The sequence below is a fragment of the Onychomys torridus genome, chromosome 9, assembly GCF_903995425.1.
Source record: "Onychomys torridus chromosome 9, mOncTor1.1, whole genome shotgun sequence".
In the NCBI taxonomy this organism is placed as follows: Eukaryota; Metazoa; Chordata; class Mammalia; order Rodentia; family Cricetidae; genus Onychomys; species Onychomys torridus.
In genome coordinates, this window is record NC_050451.1 from 73,264,239 (window position 1) to 73,270,899 (window position 6,661).

The 6,661-nt window shown below is 35.1% G+C and overlaps 1 non-coding gene across 1 annotated transcript; it reads right to left on the minus strand.

Moving 5' to 3' along the window:
• Positions 1-6,181: 6,181 nt before the first annotated feature.
• LOC118591663 lies at positions 6,182-6,287 on the minus strand. The gene has a single exon (XR_004945964.1). It is a non-coding gene; the product is annotated as a U6 spliceosomal RNA (small nuclear RNA).
• Between the last annotated feature and the right edge of the window lie 374 nt (positions 6,288-6,661).

Here is a 6,661-nt window from a genome sequence, read left to right on the forward strand (position 1 = left end):
ACTTGTGTGATGATAGCCTATAAAGATGTCTTAGAATCTAGTTCACATCACTAGGCTTCCCTCAACATCCATGTTAGAAGTGTGATCTATAGTTGCTATAAATCACATTTAACAAATTTGTTTGTAAATCATTCCTTGTTAGCAAGCCAATAAATTAAGCTTTGTTGTATCAGTACACAGAGGGGAAAGTAGGTTGTATGATCATTGTAAATTTTTACTTTCGAACTTTGAGTCAAGCTAGAATTAAGGGAAACTTGCATTACTCACACGTAGTTCTAGAATTTGGGCTCAACTTATTAATATTGTATGATTAAACAAAATGTTTTTTTATTGCAATTCCTTTTTTCATTATTCATTGCTAGAAATTACTCATATTGCCTTGCGCAGTACTGCTATTATAATCTTGAGATGCCTGCAATATGCTTTTCATTGCGTAGAAGATGAGTGACCAAAACCTTGACAAAGAGACAACAGACCAAATATAGCTAATTAATACAGCTAATTAAGTCGGAGCTCCTTACCACAGCCTTGAGGCAGAATGAGAAGTGCCTCAAATGCCAAATGCTCGGAAATTACCCACTTCTCCAGATGGCTGCCCCTTGTCTTTCAAACTCACCTGTCTGAATGCTTGATGTGCAGTACACTGACGCATTCTTGGAAATGGTGCAGGCATTCTGAGCAACATAAAAAACACTTACTCTTTCTCTTGTGTGATTTGTGTTGTCAAGAGTTCTATTTTGTAATTTGAACTTTCAGACTTCTAGCAGGTTCAGGAACTCCAAAGCTCCATGTTTACATTTCCTATAATCACTGTTTACACAAACACACACGCAATTAGAATTACATATACATAAAATTACATATACAATAAATCATATATATATATATATATATATATATATATATATAATTAGAATTGGTACAGAAATTATTATCCACCCCAGCCCTGATTACAGGTGTAGACTACCACATCCAGACTATTACTAATATTTTTGCAGTATCTTATCTCCAGTTGTCTGCCTTGTTATTCTATTGTCCACCTTTTTCTCTCATTTCCCTTTGTATTACATAATATAAAAAGCACACCTATACATTTTAATCTGCTTAAATTATACTTATTTATTTTGGTGGAATTTTTGAATGATTATAGTCAAAATTATGTTTAATAATCTTTGTTTATCTGATTCAGTGTCCACAAATATGTATCATGTAACTCTCATTGATATTAAAAATTCGTGCCTTTAATATTCAATTTCCATATAGAATAATAATTTAAATCATCTGTTGGATGATATTTTGTTTGTGTTCTGATGAATAAAGCTTGCCTGGAGATCAGAGGGCAGAGTTAGCCTCTAGTTAACCATAGGGGCCAGGCAGTGGTAGCATACACCTTTAATTCCAACACTTGGGAGGAGGAAGCAGGAAGATCAGGGGTTCAAGGCCACCCTGGGCTGTATGAGATTGATCAGTCTAAAAGAGAAACAGAGCTAGTGGTGGTGGCTCACATCTTTAATCCCAGCCTTAGGGAGGTGAAGACAGAATCTGGCTTATTCAGTTTGAGGATTCAGGGTCAGGAAGCTCCCATTAGATCTAAGATTCCAAAGAGCTTAGAACTCTGTGGTGTCCAGCTGCTCTGCTTCTCTGATCTTTCAGCTTTCACTCCAGGTTTTTATTATTAAGACTAATTAGGATACGCTTCTTTAATCATCCTTTTAACAATTTTGATGAATGCTTCTACCAACATCAATACCACCACCACCATTATCATTTTTCTGTTTGTACAGTGTTTTCCTTTCTGTGTGTAGGACTTACTTACGTGAAACTAAGGGCATCACAAAGTTTTTACTGTTTACACACCAGTTTAAAAGAGGAAGAAAATTAACTTTAGTGTGTTAGTATCAATATTATATCAATAGCCTCCATCCTTTATCACTGTGTAATCAATGACAGTATAAAAGCATTATTGACCAAATACTATTTACATGTCATTAAAATACTAAGTGTTCTGAATTCTGGTTTCATCCACAGTTCATTAGACTTTCATAAAACTTACCTCTTAGGGTCCCAAAATGTGTATTATAGAATTATTAACCTTAAGCTATGAAATAGCCTTGAAAATGAAAGCGTTGTTCTAGGACTGGAGAGATGGATCAGTAGTTAAATGCAATTACTGTTCTTCGAGAGGATTCAGGTTCAATTTCTAGCAGAGGTTGGATTACGATAATCTTCCAGGGAATACAATGCTCTGCCTTGGCCTCTACTAGTAATAAGCATGCCTGTGATGTAAGACATATAGGCAAAAACAATACTCATATGAGAAATAAAATAAAGTAAAAGGTTGTAAATTCATAATTTATGGCCACTGGCATTCTAAAATTAGAATACATCGTATTGACTCTAAACTAACAAAGTGGCAGATAATATTTGCTCATTTCACATGTGTGACTGTTAGCAGTTTGTGAATGCTCAATATACTTTATTTGAAATCTTTTCTGATGTACCAAATTTGTATAAATCTTCCCAGATCTTCTCTATTTTGCACCCATAGTCCTCTTTTAAAAATCATATTACTTATCTCACCTTATTATTGTTTCTGATGTTTGCAAATATAAATATTAGAATACAAAATTAAGAAGTTTTACAAAAAGAAAGTTCCTGGCCTTACCACTTATGTTTGCATGGCTCTTTCTGTACTATTTTTTATTTTAACCATTAATTTTTTAATTAAAATATAATTTTTCTTTTCCCTTTCTGCCCTCCAAATCCTCTCATGTAATTCCCCTTGTTATCTTTTAAATTCATGACCTCTTTTTCTTTAATTGTTTACACACACACAACACACACACACACACCTTATTATGTTGTTATGAAATACATAAGCACAGCCTGCTCAGTCTGTATTATGGTATTTGACGGAGTCTGGTATTGGATAATTCATTGGGTGTCCTTTCCCAGGGGAAAACTGGTTCTCCAGCTCTTGGCATTTTCTTTTGGTTTCCATCCTTTTTCAATAGCCTTGCAAAGGTCTGGACACAGCAGTACTTCAAAGCAAATTAAAAAGCCAGACAAATATAAGCAAATGGAAACAGTGAAAAGGACAGAGGCATGTGAAGTGGAGAAAGGTCAGAGAGGGAAGCGTTCTGTACACTTCCGTCTAGTTTCTTTATCCAGTCATCTCAAAGATATTTGGGGTCACTGTTACAAACTAAACCTCATTATGCGGAACCATTTCCTCTTACATTTCCAGCAATTTTTCCCACTTGTTATGTAAACATAGACAGTTTTATTTTTAGTTATATATTTCTATTAATCATAAGTTAATCAAACACTATTTTAAAAGGCTTCCTATATCTCATCATCACAGTTTTAAAATCAGTGAATTTCAGGCTGTGAACACTTTTGTTTTCTAAACTAATGTGCTCATTATTTTTGCCCTCCTTTCTCCTAATACCGTCACGGAGCAAAAGACACATTTTATTAACAAGTCTATATCTTTGCATTTTTCTTGTGAATTTCTTTATTTGGGCATCATTTTATGTTACTTCGCGGATCGAAGCATTTAATTTTGAGATTTATCTTTCCCCAGATTTTAAGACATTGAAATTGAAGGGGAAAGAAAGGACCCAGCGTTTTGTTGAGGTGGAAAGCTAGGTGTTGGGCCTCATTCTGTTCCCAGTAGTTAACAGGTGTGAATTGCTTCCTCCCCAGCATAAAAGGCCTGCTGTGCAGGCCTTTGTTCACCTCATGCTGCTTTCAGGTTCTATTATGACTACGAAAATACCTCAATCTACTTGAATGTAATTTTAAATGCTTTGCTGCTTTGAATAATGTTTACTTGTGAGGCCTTGCCTGCAATAAAAGTGAATAAATACAGCACAGCAAGAGTGTGTGCTGCCTACTATGTACAACACTGATTTTTGAAAGGCTGCTGGACTACTGTGCAGACAACAATGTCCATAAATCACATATAAATACACAAGCACACAGTCTTTCTTGGAAAATGTTTGTGTGTGGTTTTTGTATACATTCATTAATTAGGAAACTTGCTCAGCAATGTGCATTTACTCGGAACATATGCAGGCTCATTTTTTCTTATCTATGTCCCATAAATTACAAAATATACCAGCTATTTATATAGAATTCAGATTGTATTTTGTGTTACATGTAGTTTAGAGATGATTTACAGTAAACAAGAAGATATATATCGGTTGTATCGACACATTTATAGAAAGGCCTTGAACATCTATCTATTTTTGTTTCCACAAGGGTCCTGGCTGGATCAGTCTTCCAATTATGTTAATTGTTCCTTATGTCCCATAATACTATCTGTCTTTGGGTTTTCAGCCTTCACCTGGAAAATGATAAACACTTGGTGACAATGATGGTCATATATTGATAACATTTATGCATAATGATAATAAGTAATTTCCTATTGCTCCATGGATTGAAGAACTTTCTAGAACACTTTTTGAGTTCATTTTGAACCATAGATTGTAACCAGGATACATGGTTCTCAAAACAACTAGGTTTTGTTATTGTAAGTGTGACAGAGAGTGTAACACTTAAAGAATAAATGCCCTTGATACTTGTTAAAATGATAAGAAAGCTCATGCAAGGCTATTGTAATAGATGTTATGAACAACATTATAAAGGTTAGACCAATTTGAACTCTAAAAGCCGAGACAGAAGATCGGAATTTGCAACAAACAAACAGATAGAGGGTATCAGTAGCTGGAACATTACCGAGATTTAGAATAAGATGTTTTTTTTTTTTTATTTTTGAGATTATAATATGATTATATAATTTTCCATTCCCTGTCCTCCCTCCCAAACCTTCTATATACCCATTCTTTCTGTCTTTCAAAACCATATTTGAAACTTATTAGTATGCATATTTTTAGGGATAATCATTTTATATTGGACAACCAATTGCTGTATTTTGCCATTGGGAAACTATTTCTCCCACTTTCACCACTGATTAGTTACCTAGAGTTCTTTGTGTAGAGTTGAGGCCTCATGGACTATCTCCCAGCCATTTTGCAATGTCTAATTTTGTTCTTGTTTGAGCAATGATGTTGGTGAGAGTTTATGGGTGCAGCTTTTAACTTTATTGGGAAACACAACCTCAATAGAGAACTTCCTTATCCTATGGTTCTTTCAAACTTTCCATACCTTCTCCTGTAATGCTCGCTGAGGTATGGGAGTTCTTTTGTAAATGTGTCCATTGGGACTGGTGTCTACAACTGTGCATTTTGATCAATGGTGATTTTTTTTTTTTTTTTTTTTTTTTTTTTTGGTAACTGTCTCTCTGTTGCAAAGAGCATCTTCCTTGATGGTGGGTAAGGACTATACTTATCAGTGTGTATAAGGACAAATATTTAGAGTGTAGTAAGTATTATGCTGTTTTAAGAAAGTGGTGATTATAAGTTTTCTTCCAAGATTTGTGACTTAACTAGTCTCAGGTAGCTAGCTAGTTTTCTAGTACTAGATTTATTTCTCCCTTGTTGATTGAGTCTTAAGAGTAATTAGAGAGCTGTTGGTTACAACCAACATATATATGTCCTACTGCACCCTTAGGATTATCATGTCCTGTTGTTTGTTGTTGTGGTTCTCAGTTGTCATAGATGGGTAACACTGTTGTTTACTCTTCTTGCTTGGAGTTTTCAAGTACTATGAAAGCTAGTATATAAGCTAGTATTTAGAAGCAATCCAGATCAGTTCCAGCCCAGGGTGCCTCTGAGCCCTGTATCTGAAGTGCATGGTATCTGAAGCAGCAAGAACTTAAGTTCCATTTTTGTGGGGTAAGTAGGGAAATAGTAGTGGCCTATATGTTTTAGGAGTCTTTTGGATAACCCTGACAAACTGAAAAGATTTCATTTCATGTCTGGCTGTCTGGTCATCTTTTGTTCTTGGAGCAGACATTGCTAGCCAAGAAGAGAATACGTAATACACACACACACACACACACACACACACACACACACACACACACATACATATACATGTATATGAGAGTGTATATATGTAAGAGTGAGAGACTTACATGTATATTTATTTCTTTTTGGTAAATGGTTAATTGTATGATTCTTTCAGATCTCTTTGAGGGACTTAATTGCTGAAACATTACAAGATTGAGAATGAGAATGTATATATATATATATATATATATATATATATATATATATATATATATATCTTCAGGAATTCACTTTTCTTCCTTTGTAGAGGCCATACCTATCTTCTTGGTATCATTGTAATTTTAGTACATGTATTGCTATAGTGAGCACTGGCATTTCTTTACAAATTGACCAAGCAACAGGCTTCTAACAATTGATGGATCAAAGGTTGGACTTAGAAGCAAAGTACAAAGCTAACTTTTGGGGAACGGGGCCTAGAGAAGCCTGACTAGAGTTTGGTCAGGAATATTTTTGCCTTGTTCTATGGTAAGGACTAGAGAGACAGTGTAAGCTGACTGTAGTTAAAGTCCACACAATAGCTAGAAGACAGATGTGGCACTGCAGCCCCTACATGGCAGCACAAGCGTCAGTGCCCTGAGAGAGAAAGAGGCGTGAGTGGGTAGAAAAAAGAATGATGTATTGATGAAGACAACAGGTGAGCCATGTCTTATGGTGCACTGGCACTATAACTATGAATCTGAGGT